We start from the raw sequence: 22,491 nt of genomic DNA, 5'->3' as shown, positions 1-22,491 counted from the left end.
GCAAATCTAGGTGATTGGCAGGTTGGTGGTGGAATCCATAGAAATTGATAAGTTTGGAGAAAGAATATGTTTAGGGGGAAATATAGTAAATTCATTTTGGGCATATTTGTGGTGGCAACTAAGCATCTAGCTAAGTAGTTATTAAATGCAAGCCTACAGTTCTGGGGAGAGATCAGGGCCAAATATATAGAGTTGGGAGTCCTCTTCAAAGATGTAATAATTGAACCCATGGAAGCTGATGGAAATCACCAAGGGAAAAGTGTAGGGAGAGGAGAGGAGACAGGACAGGACAGAAGCAGTCTCTGTCATAGCTTGGAAGACGCTCTCACTAACTGGGCAAGAAGATGATGATGATCTAGCAAAGGAAACTAAAAGAGAGATGTCAGACAGGTAGAAGAAGAACCAAGAGAGACAATGTCCCAGTAGCCAAAGGAGGAGAGAATATTCATGAAGAAACAGAGGGGTCAGTTACCACCAAAAAGGCAAAACAGATGAAGACTGAGAAAAGGTCATCGAGAGATCATTTGTAACCTCAGAGATAAGGTTGTCCAGTGAGGTCAGAAGACAAACTGCAAGGAATTGAGAAGTGAGATGTTATGAAATGAATGTGGACAGCTCTTTCTAGAAGTCTGATTCACTGTGAAAGAGAGAAGAGATGTAGGATGGTAGTTTGAGGAAAAGGTTTTTTAGAATAGGTAGACCGGGGAATGTTTGTTATCTGCCGGTAAGGGAGCTATTTGATAAAGGGATATTGAAGATGAGAGAAAGGATAGAAAAATGATCAAAGGACGGGAAGAAATAAAGTCTTTGAGAAAATAGGATTATCTAGCCTAAATTTTAAAATACTGACAGGATAATGATAAATATTTTTGAATTTCTAAAGTCATTATGCTAAAATTATAAGTATTACTACTACTATTAATTGACATTTATATAGCACTTCAGGTTCTTAAAGTGCTTTTACATACATTATCTCATTTAGCCTTGCAATGACCTTGTGAGGAAAGTACAAATTGGTTCTTCATCTCTGAGGAGAAAACAAGAGAAAATCGACGGCAGGGGCAATACGAGAGAATGAAATTAGTTAGAAAATGGGGTGGTGAGTGTCCTTGAATACTAGAATGTTTTACCAAGTTTGGTTATACAGAGAAATCATTATTCCATAGCCCTCCTCCCCAACCTCACCCCACTAAAAAAAGCTTTGATAATACCTGGAAGATAATTTGTCTACCTAAAGGCAGAAGAATGGACTAAGTGATATCTCAATCTTCCTTCAAAGCCTCTATTTCCTATCTTTCAGAGTAAGTGAATCATGCTGTAGGGTGAAATCAATTCCTTTTATAATTTTATTTAAGAATACATACCCTTCCAAAAGGATCTAAAAATCTGAGTGTTTCAGCTGCTGTATCATAAAAACTCAGACTGGTGATTATCATCTTTTCTATGTTTGGTTACCTTCCTCAAAAGCTTAATTTTATAACTGGTGAGTTTAATATTCAATTCATCTCTCTTTACCTCCCTCCCTTTTCCATGCCCTCTCTCTCTGTGCGACCTTCTGTGTAGGAAATTCACTGAGAGATTAAGTAACATCCAAGTAGTCACGCAGCTAATATGTGTCAAAGGTTGGATCTGAACCCACGTCTCCAAGGTCAGTCTTTATCACACCACTTTGCCTTTCCTTTCAATCCACTATGATTGAAAAAAAATATATATCCTTGCCTCTGAAATGGAAGCCGTAGGTTGATAATAGAAGTGTGCCAGTTGAGTGTGTTCAGAACATACAAAAGCGTCCAGATGAGATGGTTGAGGTCTGCAATAATTTCTACACCTCACATTCAGTGACTTGACTTGTTCTTCTCTTTATAATAATTCAGCATAATTGATAGCTTTGTTTTCTAGTGAATGAATAAAAAATACAAAATCAAACATTTTGTTCGAAGTTTAAATGAGTACAAAAATCAGACTATTGATGATTGGGTGTCTTTTCTTCTACAGAGTATATTATATATATATTTGCTTCATATATTTTACATGGTATATAGTAATAAAATCTTTTAATGCTCACGAAGAGAGGCCTCAAACACAGCCTCCAAGCTGCAACATTCCATATATGACCTAACCAGATTAAAAAAGAATTGAGAAATATTTAACAAAATAAAATATAATAAAACACAGATAATGTCAATATATGGCCTTCGTGTATGGTTTAGTGGACCTTGTTTCTATTTGAGTTTGACACCACTGCTCTAGAAGAATGAGAAAATGGAATGTAACGATAATAATGGATTTGGAGGCAGAAGAATTGGATTCAAGTCACAACTACCAGTTGCTAATTGAGTGACCATGCAAATAGTCTTTCTGAGTTTGTTTCCTCATCTGTTTAAAAAAAAAGGGGGCGGGGTGGGGATGGGCGGGACAGGGAAGGATAGAAACAATTATGCTTGCACTGTCTCAATGGATTAATATTATTAGATAATATATTTAAAGGGGCAGTTAGGTGGCACAATGGATAGAGCAACACACCTAAATTCAAATGCAGCCTCAAATATCAGCTATGTGAACTTGGGCAAGTCACTTAACTGTTTGCCTCATTTTCTTCATATCTGTAAAATGAGCTAGAGAAGGAAATAGCAAACCACTCCAGTATCTTTGCCAAGACAACTCCAATAGTTGGATATGACTGAAAAGACTGAACAGCAACAACAATATATTCCAAGGGTTTTCTTGGAAACTGTAAAATCCTGTTCAGTTGAGCTATCGCCGTTATTGTTGATTTTCTGAAGTCCTTTTTTCATAGGTTTTCTTTTAAAGAAATGACAATAATTTATAGTGAAGTAGAGCTATTATTTGAAGTCGTTATTTTACCCAGATCTTTGAAAACATGATTCGAAAAATTAGTTGAAAAACTAGTTTTGGATTTTTTGTAAAGTAATAACTGTCTTGGGGTAACCTTACCCTGAGGTGGACTGTTGCTTTTGTTTAACTGTTATGATTACCACCATTTATTCGGTGCTATTTTACTGAACAGAAGAAAGACCCCTGAGATTTAAATTCCAGGTAAAATGCTGAACTGAGCTATCAGTCATAGCAAATGTTGACTTCCTCAAAGATCAGTGACCCATCAGTGTACAAATTCATCCTGTTGTTATAACTTCTTTTGAGCATACTGCATGCAGTTATTCATTTTTTCAGAATGTATGGAGTTTCATTGGGAAGGAAATAAACTTTGTGACAATTTACAGTTATCTTAAAAGCTAGCTGAACTACACAAATAAATTCAACTAGAAAAACACAATAGATATACTGAATTCTTATTTTTATAATTATAGATATATTTGAATTAAGCGTTTACTTGACTGGCACATAAATGAAAGCAAATGTCTGCCTATTAAATTTTGAGATGTTTGAGTGAAACTCCAAGTCTTTATAAAGAACATAGTTTTGAAGGGGGAAAGTAACCAAGAAATACTGCAATAGCAATATATATAGCATATGTTAAGGCAGCCTATGTAATTTTATTCTCTTGAACCCTATTTCTTAATTCTTTGATTCTATATATTGTATTACAGTTTTCTAAATATGCAGTATGGGTATTGCTCTTTAAAGCCTCTCTACTCATATCTAAGTACACATTTTAAAATCTTTCTAGCGAAAAATATCAACTTGCTTATATAAGCAAATGACGAACTAGTCCAAAAGAAAAATTTAAAGGGCAGTAGTTATGTTTGGATATTATGAAACAGTAATGGATGTGAACTAAACAGATAGAAAACATGGCAGGATATGTCACTTATCATTTAAAAGTTAAAAAATAAAATAAAATCTTTTAGTGAGACAGGATGTATATATTAATCTTTGGAACATCCAAGTACCCATTGAGATTAGTGTGATGTGATTTGTCCTGCAGCTGCTTCAAATTAAGAACAGGTGTAGAAGACAGATTATGCAAATACTCATATTAATGTAATTGTCAAATTGGTGTGTTTACCATTGTGCTTTTAAAGAGTAGACCATACTCCTATTTTAAATGTAAATTAGTTTCATTCTTGAGAGCAGCTATTGGGTAATGCAACTTAGTCCTAGCTTAGAAATGAAGAATTCCCAGTACATGGTGAAACAATTCTGAAATCTGACATTTTCTTTCTCAATAAACTGTTTTTTAAATAGGCTATGAAATATTAAACTCTACCTTGTACTCTAAGTACAAATAAAGGTTTTGATTTTAGTTTTGGTTTTTTTAGAAAAAATGAAATTTTGAATTGCTTTTGAACTTTTTGGGTTTATATTCCTTTCTGCCACTTTTTCACATATAAAATTTAAAAAGCTATTCATCCTGTTATTTTGTTCATATTTCATTTCTAAAATATTAATATTATTTTTAAACAAGGCTAAAACAATGGAAATGGTGAAGAATGAATTTAAAATGCAGTCTCTTTCTTGAATGTCTAGAACAGGTATAAACTCAGGTATTTAATCCTGCTTGAGAGGCAGATCAGGTGTCTAGCTGTCCAGAGTATTTATACTTTTTTGCACTTCGGCTTGTGCAATATAGAACAGAAGGACTTAAAGGGCCTGCTTCCTTTGCATATTCTACCTAGTAGCTTGTATCAAAATTTTTTACATATTAGTCAGGAATCAATTTGTATTTTCTTATTGGCCATCCTCCTCAGCCACACTATTTTCTCTTGGCCACATTAAATAAGAAGGGGCAAGAGCAATGAGGACCACATCATGATCAGAGATGCCAGTGAGACAGGATTTCTGCATGTACAACTTGCAGTCTCTTTTTATACTCTATTAGAGTCTATCATTCATCAGTGTAAGCAGGAAAAGGAGCTGCCACTGAGATCTACAGGGGATTAAAAGTAGCTGATCTAAGAGCTGCTGCTGGCTTCCCCTGTAGGGATCAGATGAGGAACTGCCACATTCTCCAAACCCCATATATATCCCTGGGGGTGCCAGTGATCTATTTGCTTCCCCCTGATGAGTGAAGCATTCTGTAGAAGGGATGCTGGTGCTTCCTGAATTTGGGGTAGATGCTGTAAGGAATTGTTTTGGTTTGTTCTATGTTGTATATGTTAGTATCTACTTCTTTTTTCATTTACTGACATTCCACTCTAAAAATGGGTTTGCATGGAGACTACACCAAGGGCTTTGCCAGTAGGATTTATCCCTTCATATACTCCCAGGAAATACCAAAGTTCCTTCCCTTGATACCTGGGAAAGCTAAAGAGGATCATACTAATCTAAGAAGTTGATACTCATTTCTACTGCCACCTTCTGATGTTTTCTTCTTATATATTCGTAGTGAGATAATAGCAGGTCTTCCTTAGAAGCACTTTGATTTAGATTTGATACAGGTGTGAGGTTACATGCTCCGCTCACCCAAACTATTAGCAGAAAAGGGACTTCTTCTAGGAGAAAAGTTCAAATGAAAAATATACTCATACAGCTCAGAATAACCAAGACAATGTAAATATGGTTGCAAGAAAGCATATGTTTGATAAGTGTTACTTGGTTTTCTCCCTTTTTCATTTGCTTGACTTTTAAAAGACATTTTTCAACTCTTGACATTTTTATATTTAAAATGTAGTATTCATACTAAGTAGGCCACCATTTTCAGGGAGGAAAGTTTTCTGTCCTAAAGCCAGATGGGGGCTCCACTTGAGGATAAATGGAGATAGATGGTAACAATGATTGGTTTCTTCCACGCTCTGGGTTTATTTTAAATTACCTGAAAATAGCTTCGTCCATAGATTGGAAGCTGATTTAGTAGATTAGGTCAGTCATCCTGACAGCTATTTCACTAGTATCTCTGCCATTTATTTTAGAAATAATTGAATGCAAATGCAATTCAACATCTGTATTATGTCTCTTAATCCTCATTAGGCATCTTCAATTAAAGGTGAGTTAGAAATCACAGAAAAATATCATCTGTGAAATTATTTCTTGAATGCCCCCAACATCAAAGAAAGGGACAAATATTGAGTTCAAAACTAGTGTTAAATTTTGTTTCATGAACCTCAAATTTGTGACACTCCTGGTTTCCCTTCCTTCAGTACCCCAATTGCAAGACTTAGTTGTTCTGCTTTTGAAAAGTTTCTTTGTAATTTAGTCCACCACAAAAACCTTCCTGGAGCACAGAAATGACCTACTACAGCAAATTAATTTCTTTTATTAGCATATTGCATGGTTTTACAAATTTTCAATTATTTTGTACTTTGATAGTATTAGGAATTTTTTTTCAAAAAATACTCACTTCCTAATAGTGCTTACAATGTGAACAAGGAGAATTTTACCTGTTGCATAATGAATTGAATTCTAAAAAAAAACTTTAATATCACAGATCTTGGGAAACTGCATTAAGAATCAAAGCACATTGCAAGTACAGAGCCCACAGAAAACCCATTGCTCATATTTTTATAGTGCCTAAGCCTTTTAAATGCTACAATTAGAGGGTAGGGCTGGGATCAGGGAGAAGAGCCATGAAAATTTAAAAAAACCTTAAGTTATATAGTTATTTGTTTTTTAACCTCATAACATTTTTTTCAGTTAGCATTGTAATTTTGTCAATCATGTAATGGTAGAACTCAAAGTTCCTTGAAAGCATTTTGTCTTTAATCATCACAAATCTCTGAGATATTAGTGAAAAAATCATTAATCTCATTCCATTATTTAGATATTCATCACAGGCCCAAATGTGAATATATATTCATGTGCAATCTTCTGCTTCCTCCCCTTAAAAAGAAAATCCTTTTGCCAGAATTTTTTTTGCGCATCATGCTATCTCACTTCACTTTGTCAGAGTAAAAAGAAAGATCTGTATTTTCTTTTGAGCCTGGAGCATGAAGAGCAGAAGGCTAGGAACTATTATTTGAACATTGACTATTTCTATCCTACTATAGAATATGTGGTGGGAGGGGGAGCAATAGGGAAATCGCATATATACAGTATCTTCCTCTTTTTCACTCTATCAAGAAAATACCATTTTTTAAAAAATCTACCTTCCAAAAGCATCCAATCATTCATGAGAAATGTAGCTCCCTATTTTTTTCCCCCAACAGAAGCCAGAAAACAGTATCCCAGGGAAAAAAATCCCCACTGGTACTCAGCACACAAAGCTCATGCCTCAAGAGTCTGTTGACTGCTGCTTTCTCCCCCTCTTAGTACATAATAACCACATCACCCGTAGGAACCCCCATGGCATTTTTTTTTCTTTTCAGTGACTTTAGTTCTCATGGAAGGTACTTGATTAACATCCCGGGAGATTGAATTGGCTACTTATTTAATGAAAAGGTATAGGTCTTATCTGTATCACAGACAGCAGCCGGGTCATTTGCCCCATCCTTGATCTCAACCTTACCTGTGGAGACAGACAAGCTCTGTGGGTGAGAGGTGACCATGTCTTCTCTATTCTTGGCTCCTCTGCTGAGATTTCTAACAAGGGTGCCAATTAGTGCCAGTTATGGTGGTAGCTTTTGTAATGTGAGTTGGAGGGGTACTGGCTGAAAATAGAACTAAGAATCATACATTCAAATCCTGACTTTGGCTGTGCTACTTCCTTCCTGTACTTTTTTCAAATGGGTATACAATTTTTTCTCCATGAAGTAGGGATATATTTCTATGGCAGGAATCTCATTAAATGATTAATATTAAGTGTCTTAAGTATTTTCTCATTTCTAAGTGTCTATATATTGGATTTTCTCTTGAGATGAGACTATCATCACTTATGTTATAGTCTCTACTAAACTAGCATCAAATTAGCCCACTACTAATTGACTGTTTACCCTGCATTTCCTTTTCCAGAGTAATCTACCTTTTCCTTTGCTTTTGTTGGAGAAATAGAAGATAAATGAGCATTTACCTCTTAGATATCAGAGAAGAGAGAGAAGCTAACAATGTCCATCAGTAATCAGCACACAAATAGACTATACCTGTGTTGACGCTTCTGTTCTCAGCCTAATGATTTATTTATTTTACTGATGGCTGCTGTCTTCATTAGGGGATGTTACACATCAGATGGTGTCATGCAAAACTCAAGACATTGTGTCTGCCTAAACAAACTGACATTTTAGGGAGGCAAAAGACACTGAATTTATCATATTGGTTGGTGGTTCACTCAATTGGCTAGAGTACGATGATAAATGAGGCCAAGGTCATGAGTTCAAACCCCATGTGGGCCAGTTAGCTTTGCCCTGCTCCATGGCCGCAGACTCTATGCTCCAAATTATGTTCCAAATGTTATCATAACACAGTCCTATTTAACTAATATGACTGCTGATTGAAACATTTCTAATTAATCATGTGTTGGTTGGTAGTGAAATTTTTGTGTGGGATACAGCAGTCGTAAAAGATTCCAATCTTTCCAACCGTAGAGAGAAAAGCGTGTTTTTGAGTGAAACAGCATTAATTGGCACATCTGTATGAGAAAGCTCAGAAATTTGTACATCTGTGTCTCACCCTGCAAGGAATTCCAGAGAAGTTTTATACAAATCAAATTTATACCAGCTGAAGATCTTCACTATAGCACTAGAGTTTGGTTTTAATTAAATTAATTATTAATTAATTAAATAATATAATATTATAATAATAATAAATAATATAATTAAATTAATAAAGGAATTAAACTTAGGTGTAATATTTCTGTAAAGTGAAAAAATTATAAAGGATATTGCCCCTAAATCTCCCCCTTTTGGGGGAAGGGGACAAAATCAGTTTCAGATTGGGTTTTCATAAGGCAAGGTTATCTCCTAAATATCAAACCAGTGTGTGTTTATAATGCCAAAGAGAAGAAATTATAGCAACACAAAGGTAGTTGTTACATGATATAATAATAAAGACAAATAGAATTATAACCTGTACTGGATCATTTCACTCAGCATTGTTCTGTATGTCTTAATCTTAACATTAAACAGTTTGTTAATCTAGAGCTGACTTCGTGGATGAAAAATAAAGGCATCACATCACTCATTTTTGCCCTAAGTGTGCAGTACATTGGCAACACCCTCTATAGCCACAACGTTGTATTTGTGTGTAGTCTTTTTGCAGTCCACAGAAAGAAATGGGCCAGTCTTTACTGCCCCTTTTGGACATGTTCTGGATCTTACTGGCACTTGGTAAACACTTCTTCCTGTTTGATTCTTGCTTTAGGCCACGTAGAAGTTATAAAACAACCACAGTAGTATAATTATTTACCTTTCTCAAGAGGAATTCAAAGAATTTTACTGTTACGAGCTTTTATTGATCTTTGTATCTTCTTGTGATCGGTAGTAAGCAGTTGTATTATGAAGTTTTTTTTTTTGTTGTTTTTTTTTTTTAAACAGTTCAACACTGGCAGGAATTACATTAGCAGCAAACAAGTCTCATTCATAGTGCGTCGTTTTGCTTCCTGGAAACATTAGCACATTTAACAAGAATGAGTCACTTGACCAAAAGAGGCCATAGGAAAGTTAATCAATGTTTTTGTGTGTATACCACCTACTTCCCAAATTAAATCTGCATAATATGGAGTTTTGTGAAAAGTCACATTATTCCTATTTTTCTTCTTTAAATATAAAATATGAAATTAAATAATACATATCAAAATATTAAAAATGTATGGAACAGGGTACAAAAACTGGCTTACTTTCCTTTATTTTGCTCAAAAATTTAACCAACCCCTTACTATCCTGAGAGATGCTAGAAATTACTGGATCTCTCACTTCAGCATTTAGGGTTTTCATTAGAATGTTCAACCTTCTCACTGGTTTTTATCTAAATTAGTTCAGAAACTATTTAACAGTTGGCTTGACTTTTCTCTTTACTTGGCAAGCTATTTTAATGCACTGTAGACCCGAAGCCTTAGATACATGTAAAATACTTTATAATATGTATACAGTATTATATAAATATCAATTAGCATTATCATATTTATAAATCATTATTTTAGATAACTTACCATTTTGGATTGGCTAAATATGATATTAAATTCCTAAAGTTGATCTTGAATATTTTGAATATTCACCTTGGACAACATAAAGTAGTACAATTTTAATTTAAATTTTTTTAGTTGGAAAAAAAGGTTAGTCTGTTTTTACATGTTTATACGCAATATCAGCCTTTATCATCTTTTCAAGTCAGTCTGTTTTTTTATCTAGTTACCTCATCTGTGGACTTATTAGTAATTTGACCTGATCACATATAAAATATTTAGTCCAGATAATACCTGTCTAATCTGCACTTAGTTCATAAAGTCTTTTCAATGACTTAGTTATTGGGCCATATTTTGAAATAAAAAATTCATATTTTATATTCTAATGAAAGAGATTTGTAACATGAATGTATTTCGGTATCAAGTGACATGATCTTCATTGTTTCACAAGAAACATATGACCCATGCTCAATCTAGAAACAAATGCCTTCCAAAGCTGATGCTGAAATTGCACACTGGTACATCATCCTGGCCTCATTTCTCTTCACTACCTCCTTTGGTTCTTATTTGAAACAGATGCAAACACTTAAAACAATCCATTCACATTTAGTTTCACTCTGATTTTTGCAGAATATGTCAAGCTGCCTCCAGGAGAACCATGTCTAAATGACTTGTCTGATTTCATTCTCATTGCTCCTCCTTTGCCGATATGCAAACTCCAAGTCTTTGTTAAAGCATGATTGGTCAGATGTTTATTAGCATCTGTTGCCAACCTCCTGTCTCTTCCTATTGAAGAGACCTCTCACACTGCCATGTGAAGTTACTGGTTGCTTTTACAAAAGCATGATTGCTTGAACTAATCCTTTTGGCAAAACTCAGTGAGCAGTCCAGTGGCAAAATAGGTATTTTTTCAAGTTGAAGATATGCAAACCCTTTCAGCTTCATGGATTGATTAATTAAGGGTATAGTAGCATTGGTGCATTAGTTTATCCGTGGCTTGTCAGGTGGTTACCTTTTGTTTTAATGAGCAATACTCTTCAGGAAATTTGTAAATAGATCCACCTCCCCTTCACAAAGATTTCACATTTTAAGACTTTGCTTTTATCGTTTTCCCCTACAATTTGTTAGTTGCTTATACATTAATTTTAACACAGCTTAATAAACACATATTAAGCATTTACTATGAATAATGCATTGTTCTAAGTGCTGGGGAGTAAAAAACTAGAGGTCAGATTTTTTTTTTAATTATAGAAATAGAATTAAGCCAGTCTGAAAACTGAGATAGGGGCAACAATGCATCTAGAGGAAGTTATTTGATTTATCAAGAAGTTTGGTTGACAAGATCTCACTCCCTTCAGAATGTAAGCTTATTGCACATGAGTATTTCTCATTCTTTATATTCATATCTTCAGCTCCTAGCACAGTGCTTGGCACATAACAGGCACTTAATAAGTACTGGTTGATCAATTCACTGATCAAAGTTACTGGATAGAATGTATATTTTTGGTAAATTCTGTTAACCAGTATGCTACTGAAGTTGTGGGGTATTTTACTTGCTCAAAATATTGGTAACCATGATTACCATCTATACTATTTATGAATTATACATTTTCAGACAATTACAAATAACACCAACAACATCATCGAGTATTACCTGATCACCACTTGATCACACCACTGTGTGGTAGAAGAAATACTGGACCTAAAGTCAAAAGACCCTAATTTCTATTCTGGCTCTGACCACTGACAGATTATATAACCTTCGGCAAATAAATTAACCTCCTTGAGTCTGTTTCCTCATCAGCAAAATTGGGATGACATTGAAAAGAGTTACCTAATAGATAATAAATTGGGAAGCCCATATTTTGTAGACCATACAGTACTCTACAAACTTGAGAATGATGATTCAGAAGGCACTTCTAGATTATGCATGACTTCAAGGTTAACATTATAAATATCAGTCATCATTGTCGTGCTGGAGTGCAAAAGAGATTATAAACAGATTTCTGGTTTACAGAATGCCAGGCTTTACTATAATTGTATTTGAGTTAGGGAACCCAGAAGGAGAGAACCATAACTGAATTAATCCTTAAAAAAAAAAAACCTTTCTCTAGTTTCATCCTTAGAGGTCATGATATAAAACTAAAGTGTTAATGGCAGCATGTTATAATTTAGTCGTTCCGATAACTTGGTAACTAAAACCCTTATATAGTATCCAATTCTGACATGAAATATTGTGTAATAAGATGGTCATGTAATGATAATCCCCATTTAAATAGAACATTAGTGTGTCTTGTATATCTTTGATCCCTAAGTTTTTTTTTCAATTTGACAGACAACAGATATTTGAACAGGCTGGAAGATGCCTTGACTGTTTGTAAAGTAAATGAATAATATAATATCTTTTAAAAATTAGTTAATTCTTCAACATTCAGGCATATTTCATTAGCTCTATAATATGTTTAGAGTTGTGCCAATTATTTATTTTTAAGGAACTTAATTTTAAGTATTTAGCTTAGCTAGATGTAGTGACCATAACTTTAGGAATTCCCCCTACAAAAAATTCATCACTGTTGAAACTTATAGTTGTTCTGTGTAGGTTACTGTATCTGCCTAAGGTTTATTCCAATATCGATTTCATTTTTATTGTACAGTAGAGTTATTTAATTTTTTGATGTTGCTTATGACCTTGTTAAATAGTAATCCAAAAATTGTGTGGCTTGTTTTGATTTTAACCAAAGTTACAGCTGCCTAGCTGTAAAGCAGTCAGTTTCTCTTATTATGACTAGTTCTTCAACTTGTACTGTTTTAAATTGCCTGCAATTAGCATATTTCAACCTTATTTTTAGGTTTAAATTGCAGTGTGAGAGTGTACTCTCCTCTTAGCTAATTAGTGCTATCAAGGAACAGTAGGTTACCTCATTAGTACCATGTGCATTTAATTAAAGAAGAGAAAATTGGAGTTAACCTCATAGTTAATATTTTCACAGAGTGCTACAATGCCAACACCTTCAATTGGAGTCACACCCCTGTGTATCTAATTATGCACTGGTGCCAAATAAGGTTAGCAAGGGTACTACTAGGCTGTTGACAAAATAATTTAGAGGAAAACGCATTTACTGGTTTATGACAGTCAAATTTAACTTGAACACTCTTCCCCAATCTGTCGGTCAGATGACAGTCTTCCCTACAGGAAGCAGAATGGAAGGGACATTCTGGAACGCTTTTTTCTTCTTATTAGAATTAATATGATTCTTAACTTGAAGCAAATGGCACATAGTCATGTAAAGTATATACAATCCATTCCTTACACATAGCCCACTGAACTTGAGATGCATTTGAAGAGAATTATTTATAAGATGTAATATTTACACGCATCAAACTACTACAAATACTCCCTGACACCCTTACTACCTCCCTTCCTGCTTTTCTTCTTTTCTGGTGTAGTTCTAATTTCCCTTGTGTATCTTGTGAATTGGGATCTTCCTTTCATATCATACATGAAGTCTAAGGATGTGTTGTCACATGGCCTATTCAAATGCAGTGTAATCCTTTTGCCCTTCAGACAAAATCTTTGAAATGTCTAATGTTACTTAGGTAAAAAAAATGACATTACATGTCATTTATCAATAAATAATCACTTAGCTTTGCTCTTAGGGATGAAAATGCATACTATACAATTGAATGCATAGGTTTATAGTCAATGGATATAATATAATTCAACAGGTTTGAACCATTAAAAGAAGCCACTTAAACTGAGGTTGCAGAGCTTGACCTACTGTTTAAATTATAGTCTTAAGGATTATTTTAATGACTTATTGGTGACATAGTGATAAGTGGCTAAGTGACTTTATTTATAGAGATTATAATAATGATAAAATAAAACATTTTGTCCCTCCTTTGATGGAATTTAGATGTACTTTTATTAACCATAATGAAATACATACAAGTCTACTGTCAACTTTCTCATGACTAAATGTGGATGGAGCCAACTCTTGGTTTAATGACTTAATACAATCCCATTCTATAAACATTTAGTTGTTTAGATTATACATATGTACATATATAAATATTTCTCTTTTGACTATAATTTCAGGTTCAAAATTGGGAAGTGAGACTTTTCTAATGTGTCTAGCATAGTTCTAAGCACACAGTTGGTTGTAATTGATTGTATTTCAAAGATTTACTTTGAACCATGGGCAACTTAGAATGGTATCATTCATCAGCTAAGAAAGGGTGAAGTCTGGTATGATGACATTAAAAAGTAATAACTAGAAATAATACAATTCTTTTACACAGGGTACATTAAAAAAGCAGAGTACTTAAATTATTAAAGAAATATGTGAGTGAAATTTACAAATACAACCAACTACTGGTGGTCTTCAGCCTAAAATTTACTTTCAAAGTAAAATAGTGTACTTATGTCCTCCCTTCATATAGTGACCATCCCAACAATACACCTGGAATAAAGTCCACAAGGTGGTTAGCAACTTGGCCAAAAAAAAAAAAGCCGTGGATCAAGTCCTGTTCTATGGGTTATCTGGGATTTTTTTCTATTAGCCAATCCCCCTCCATTGGTGCAGATAAACAAGAAATGTCTGATGCAAGATTACAGATATAATTAGTTGGATTTCTGCTGCTTCTTAGATTCTCACTTCAATTATGTTTTATCAGATATACAGTTCACAGTTCCTGTGAGCTTAATGCTTTAAATTTTAATGTAAATGCAGACGTAAGTTCAACTGCATGGTTCTGTATCATCACTTCCTTTTTCTTAAACTTTCAGATGTAATCTAATGAGATATTGACAAAACCTAGATAACAAAAGAATCGGAATAAAGGGTTATCCCAATTCAAATTTTGTGGGGAAATTATTATAACATATTCTTAAAATCACATGATAAAAATACCAAAGTCGTGTTTGTATTATCATCCCATAATGAAAGTGTAATGTATACTTGGATTTTGTGGTATGAAAAAAAATTAAGACTAAATTCTGTTATCATTTAGCTAGACAACTAGTATCAATGCTGCTGTGGTCTTTCAGGGATTTAAAAAGAAAATGTTTCTATCTAATATCATTTTTAGTTGTACTTAAAGAAAAATCTGAATATGTAGAATCTTGAACTGCTTCACTGAGAAAACTTTTTTTTCCTTAGATCATCAGTGTATATGCATATGTACACACACACACACACACACACACACACACACACACACACGATGATATAATTTAGGATATGTAACTATTTCCTAGTCTCTCTCTGAGTAATATATTAACTTTAGGACAAATTCCTGCAATGGAAAAGTTTGCTTTATAAAGCTACTTGCTGTTGTATACACTGGATCATGAAGAAAAAAATTCCCATCTTCATAGCGAACTGAGAAATGCAAGACTATTCTCTTTATGAAAAATGTTGCACATAAATAATGAAATGTAGAATGTTGTCCTTTATGGGGAAATCCCAGAGATGAACACTCTGATGTTAAATGGCATTCAAAAATAAATACAATGAAGTAAAATAGCAATATGATATTTTATATAAATGGTCAAATGCATGCATAAAAGCATGTGGCAGGAGAGGAGAGGTAATGAATTCTGTATACAGAGTCAAGTCTCATGGTATTATAAATGTATTCTCTCTCATTTGCTTTGTTCTATCCTAATGATCTGAATTGATCTGGTTTGGGGTCTCATTCTGTTGGAATCCCGAGGCATCAGAACCTTCCTGAGTTTTCTTTGCAATGTTAATTTTTTTTGAAAAGTAGATAGAAAAAGAAAGGTGTAGTGAGGTTTACTGATGATTCTATAATAGAACAGAATTGTGTATAATCACTAAAACAGCTTGAATTTGGTATGGAAATTGTCAAGGTTCTCTTTTTTTTTTTTTCAAAAGAAGAGAAATTTCAGTGACAAATTTGGAAAGAGGACGGTGTGTACTTTCATTAATCAAGCAGGAATTTACCCAAAGAGTATGCTTCCTTTTTTAAAAAGCACATTTTAAATGGGGCATAATGTTCCTAATTGGCAACCATTTTCCCTAAAGGAATTACTATGGAAAATCTGTTTTTATTAGATACTAAGAAGCAAATGCCTTAAATAGGTTTTTCTCCTCTGATTGTATAGAAAAACTTCTTTTGGCATAGTTTCTTCTCATTCTTTATTCTCATGTAAAAAGAAAACCATAAATTATCAGGTCTAAAGATTTTCAATGATTTATTGATTTATTTAGGGTAAAGTTGTTGTTGTTTGTTTGTTTTTGGTGTAGAAGTAATATGGAAAAACTCCTGACAGGTACTGGGGGGGGTAGAACTGGCTTATGTTCAGCAACTAATTTATTATAATTTTATATTAACTTCTTCATTGTATGTCTTAAGAATCATAATTGTGTATCAATTCAACTACCTATTTAATCTGGAGTCCTCAGAAAACAAAATCCATAATAAAGTATAACTCACTTATGAAAAGCAATCTATGAATAGACAATGTATATTTTCCTTGAAAAACAGTATTATCGGAGATGTCATGATATAATAAGTATTAAGTTAGCCTTGATTCAGGAAGACCTGGTCCAAGTCCCACCCTCTGACAAAGGTTGGGCAAGTCTCTTAACTTACTGATCCCTTAAATTACAGAGCAGCTGTTGATCTGCATTGATAGGGGGAGTTTCCTCAACAGGGAATTCCCTTCACCAATGGAATCACATTTTACAGCCACAGACAACAATAGAGCATAAAATCATTGATTCGTAGAATTTTAGCAATGGAAAAGACATTGGACACAGTCTAGTTCAACCACCTCATTCTGCCTACAAGGGGACCAAGGCCTAAGGAGGTTAAGTGACTTCTCCAAATATGTCCAACTTGTTGATGACACAATTGGAACTGGGAACCAGGTTCCCTCATTGCAAAATCAATCAACTTTCTCCTACATGGTGCTGCCTAGAACACCAAAATTAAAATTAGCCCCAAAGTGAAATTTAAAAATCTCCAAATTGGAAGGTTCCTCAGAGGCCATCTAATCCAATTCCTATCTGAACCAGATTACCCCATACAATGTGCCTAATAAACAGTCCTCAAGCTTGATGATTTCTTGTGAGGGACTGCTCTTCCTATAGCAGCAACTTTCATTCCATGTTGGATGACTCTGATTTTGTTTGATCAAGGATATCAAACATAACTAACCAAAACTATTAAATGAGGAAACGAGATTTTATCTCTAAACTTTCTGCCTATTCATTGGAAGGCTATGATTATCCTGTAGCCTATTTTCCTGTGAATAAAATTAGATGTTATTCCTACCTGTTGAGTCTCATGAAAGGTGTTTAAAACTATATAAGCTATATTCTCAATATACTAGAAGTTCTTTAGACAAATAATAACTTAGAATTAAATACTGAGAAAATCTTAAGCTTAATAAAAACCTGTGGCTTAAAGAACATAGGATGTAAGTGAAAAGGAATACATTTCAGGAGACTGCTTCTCAAGAAGTGCCCCTTGAATTTAAAAAACACAACAAAACCCTTTCTTTGTTTTGGAGCTCAAACTCCAAAATACTTTCATCACTGTTTATTTTATGGTTTAATTCCTAAAATGTACAAAACTTTCACAGTTGGGTAGTTCTCTGAAGTTGCTGGGTATCACAGCTTTGGGGGCGGGGGGAGAAAGGATTCCACAGTGGCAACCTAAGTCTCTTCCTCCATAACTCAGATCCTGCTGAACATCTCCTTTATCTGAATGGTCTCATCAATACCCACCTGAACAGATAGTCTCACTGTTAGTCATGCCTATAGGTTTTATTCTTAAGTGAATATTTATTTTGCTTAGGACAGATGCTGGGAAGTTCTAACTAGTATCTCAGACTGGGCTATGCTTTATGGCTTTTGTGTCTGGGGGTTTTATTTCACATCCTTTGGTGTGCTCTCTAGTTTAACCATTTTGTGCATTTCTGTATGTGAACCAGTGATTCCTATTTGATTCTGAAACATCGCATTGCAACTTATTAAGCTTTTGATTACCAATATATTCTGATTATACGAAAGGAAATGAATCACCTGGGAACTTTTGTTCAATTGATGTGCAGTCTCCTTTCCACAGTGGCATAAGGGAAGATTCCTGTATTTGGAATCTGGTATCCTGGGTTTGAATCTTGGTTCTGCTACTTATGATTATGGGACCTTTGACAGGTCCCTTAACTACTCTGGGTCTCAGTTTCCTTACAGTAAAACGGGAGAATGGAGGTGGACAAGATAACCTTTCTAGTCTCCTCTAGCTCTAGATTAAGGATCTTCTGAAATTCACTTAACTAAAATAGTCATTTCTTTAACCCTCCAGGCTCCATATTGTCCTAAATCCATAAAACCCTTTCAAGAGTCCTTAGAGATTATCAAGTCGAGTCTTCTGAATCACCTTTAAAATTGAAAGTAGGATCCTAGAGAATCTCCCAGGGCCAGTTCATGACAGGGATTCAGGAGTTGCTGCACTAACAAATGCAAAGTGAAATCTAACTTCATTATTTAACTGGAAATCAGAGGGTACCTTAGGTTGTGACAAGAAAAAGAAAAACAAAAACTACTTCTAGCTAGCCAGTACCTGATAGTATTCAATTTACATTGACAGGAAAGCTTACACTTAACTCCTTTAAGATAAGAATAGACGTCTCCCATCACAAAAACCTGTTACCTCAATTCATTTCTCATAACAAATGAAAAAAGCAAGAACTACACTGACTTTCTAACCTGGTAATCCTGGAGAATATTGGCCAGAAGAGAATTAGCAGGTTGAACAGAGTTCAGCAGATTAAAAATATCCTCTGCGTCTTGTATAACGTCCTGCATAAAAACTGGGAAATACACATATCTATGTGAAATCTAGCTAGAAACAACAGGCTACCCTCTAATATTTTCATGTTGGTTTTCTCTCCTTTTTTTAAACCATCAGTATTGATAATAATAGGTAAGTCTATTAGGAAATTCTAGTATTCTAGAATCCTATTCTAGTAGGGAATTCTATTTTAACTCTAGGCTTATGCTGCACTTTTAACAATGGTGGGTTTTTTGGTTAAAACTATTAATAATGAGTAACTTGTGAGTGGTACTAACTTGTTCTAAGTTTGTCAGGGTTAGTTATGTATTATTATGAAATGTTTCTTCTTAATCATGTCATAAGATTTTGGTCTCTCCAGTTAGTTATGAGTGAAGTTTCAGAATGTATCTGAACTCCTTTGTGTGTCAATGCAAATTAGGCCAAAAACATAGTGGCTGCAAATTAGGGATTTATACTGTTTTTTTGGAGCATTCTTGCTGACTACTGTTCTCAGTGGTATTAAATCCTCTTTTCGTCCTTATACCTTTACATTGTGGTCAAATGAAACCTTTAACTAAAAAAGGGTGTCAAATACTGGCTTTGTTAACTGAGGGCGATTACTATGAAGTCCTGTATTTACTTCTCCTATTGAAAACTAACTAGAAGCTTCACCCAGCTACAGAATCTTGGTTTCTGCTTTTCAAAGAGTTAATGGATATCTGTGTGCAACATGTTGATTAATCCTTTTGTTTTCTAGGCAAATCAAAATTTTAGTAATTATCTTTAAACACCTCCCTCGTATGGGATGCAGCTCCCTCAGGCTGGGTGCAGACCTCTCACCTCATCATTCATTGCAGCTTTTGAGATTGCAATGGATTCTCTTGATGTTGGTTCCAAGTAGGACCAGCAGCAGGGCTTTTTCAATGGAGAATCCTCTTTGAAATTCATAATGAATAATTTACTCCCCTTGATGATTCACCAAAGCATTAGTATGGCAGAATTCAGGGGATGATGAAAGGATTATTTATTTAGTTATCTGGTTTTGTTGTTGTTAATATATTTTTCATCAAATAAATTGATACTCATACTAGAATATGTATGTACCAATAATGTGAATTTATGCTATCCATTTAGAGCAGCCAGTTCTTCACCATTTTAAAGTTATTTCTAATAAACTATTAGTGATATTATCTACAAATATTAAATTTCATCTGCATCTACTTCTACCAGTGTATGACGGTTCATTTTTTTCTTTCTTGACCATTTCTACAAACAAATTTACGAAAATTGATGCCCTGTCTTTATTGTTTGGATCTGCTTGCCTTATAATTGTCTGGTACATCACCGTCCTGTCATATTAGGTAGGTAAGACAAAGATGACAAAAACAGATCTCAGTGATTAAATCTCCAATCACATATTCATAGTATCTAAATATAATTCATTTGTATGAAATATCAGTATGATAGAAGAATCTAAATTCTCATGCTTTTCACTTTCAATTCCATCTACTGCTCATTATTTTTTTGTGGATGAAATGAAGGGTTTGTTTTTTACATTTTGTAAACATAGCAAGAGGAAAACACCATTGTTTGGCCGAATATGGTCACAGGAGAAAAATGTTTAAAAGCTATAGTGTATACATATAAATGTACAGAAATAAAATTTTTAAAGTAAATGGAAATTTTTAGAGCTTTAAAAATCTAGCTTGTATCCTGTGTATGAGAGTACCCTAAGAAAAAAGGCAGGAGCTAAATATTTAAAAGTTTTTATGTTCATCAAACAGGTAACAGTTTATTCTTCCACATCTACATAGGCACATGATCTCACAGACGCATACTTCCTCCTCTTTACTGGTGCTGCTGTAGGAACACTGGGTTTACCATAGTAGCTTACATATATGACTTCATGAACAGTTTACTAATGCAAGATAGAGTAAAGAAAAAACAATCTTTTCCGTGAAAAGGTGTTGTATTGTTTTGTCCCTGTTCTTCTCTGAACCCATTATTTCTACAAGTCGCGCATTTCTCACTCCTTCTGTTATTCATGCTGGGAAGTAGAGGAGTTCCACTTGATCCTATATGCCTCTTCTTGCCCTTGTATCTCTTGAATGTTCAGTGTCCTGCTGGGCTTAGCTGACTGAAAAGTTGGATTACTAAAAGAGAGGAGAAAGGAACTTATGCCTCATGTGACATCCACCTCTTTTATACCATTTTGTTCTTCTCTGTAACTAAGAGTTATTTACTGATGATCTCTGAGGACTGCTTTTGGCCTTTGACAAGCATGAGTGTTTTAATTTACATTGCTTAGATCTGCTGAAGCTGGATCCTGCTATGTTTTTTCCAAAATAATATCAGCCAACTTGTATCTTTGAAAACCACATGTCTGATATCACTTTTTAAATGATTTTATAGCTGCCTTGTGTTTTTTGCATTCTAGGAGAAGCCATTTTTCAATACCATAATCAATTAGAAGGTTCTCACTTGTGGGTTTGATATTTCAGGGACAATTAATTCATATCAGAAAATATTCCTACTATTCCAAGAAATACAGAAAGCATTTCTGGAAATCTCAAACAGATCAACCATAGATACTATTGGTGTAAGGCTTAAGTTAAGGGTAAATAATCACTTGTTTCTTAATACTCAGTTTAATCCCTATTGTTTACAAGTATGACCTTCCTGGGTCCTCTCTAGGAATTATTTCTCTTCTTGTCTTAAAGTGACTTTTCTTAGTTTATATATTTGCGGTACATTAAGACTCTGGCAAAACCTCCATACGCAGAGGTCCAAAAAGCTGAAGGTTAATAAAGAAGTTTCTTTTTCTGTCTTTCTTGGGTAGTTGTCAGATAAATGCTCATAGCCTATCACAGCAGCTGAAAATAAAGTAGATAATGATTCTTTTCATGGCAACTAGGTGGCGAAGTAGATAAAGTGCCAAGCCTGTAGTCATGAAGACTCATTTTCCTGTGCTCAAATCTGGCCTTAGAAGTTTACTGTGTGACCCTGAGCAAAAGTCACTTAACCCTGTGTGCCTTGGTTTCCTCATCTGTAAAATGAGCTGGAGAAGAACATGGCAAACCACTCCAGTGTCTTTGCTAGGAAAACCCCAAATGGAGTGACAAAGAGTAGGACATGACTGAAAAACAACTAAATGACAACAATAATTCTTTTCAAGTCATATTCTTAGAATAGAAAGAGAAGGAAAGGAGCATATTATTTCAGGTCTGAAGTTGAAATACTAAATTTATTTTATTACATATGAAAACCAAGACTCATTTTTGAACTGACTGTAACACAAAATATTATTATTGGAGAATATCCATCCTTTATTCACTAAATGAATTAAATGACTGTTTTGTTTTTAGATTTCTAGATTAAGGTCTGAATTGTGAGAGGAATAGTTTGATATGTAACACTACTAGAGATTGTAACGAATTCATTGAGGTTGTATAAATAAGGGTAGAACACTGGCAAGATCAAGGTTCTACTAAAGAATGGCAGTTGTGGGAAGTTCCTGGAATGCCTGCAGATTAAGGTGCTATAGGATGGCTACATACAGGTGCTACTCTTTTTCCAGAAAAAAAACATAATATTAGAAATAAAGGTATCTTTATTTGTAGCAATGTTTCCTCAATTATCTTTATAATTTTCAAGTATGACTTCACAACACAGCCTCGACCTACCTTTCTCACTGTATTACGCATTCTTCCCTTTCATGCACTCTACTGTCCAAGCTAGTTGCCTTGCTGTTCTTTACAATCATTTTACTTATTTCA

At 34.4% G+C, this 22,491-nt stretch overlaps 1 protein-coding gene across 1 annotated transcript in view; it reads left to right on the top strand.

Annotated features, from left to right (window-relative positions):
- The window catches only part of FOXP2 (forkhead box P2), a 698,983-nt gene that overhangs the window by 561,939 nt on the left and 114,553 nt on the right, over positions 1 to 22,491 (top strand). The gene's annotated exons all lie outside the window — the stretch shown is intronic.

This window comes from Trichosurus vulpecula, chromosome 5, assembly GCF_011100635.1.
Source record: "Trichosurus vulpecula isolate mTriVul1 chromosome 5, mTriVul1.pri, whole genome shotgun sequence".
Classification (NCBI taxonomy): Eukaryota; Metazoa; Chordata; class Mammalia; order Diprotodontia; family Phalangeridae; genus Trichosurus; species Trichosurus vulpecula.
Note: the sequence above shows the minus strand (reverse complement) of the source record. Positions and strands in the feature narration are given on the sequence as shown.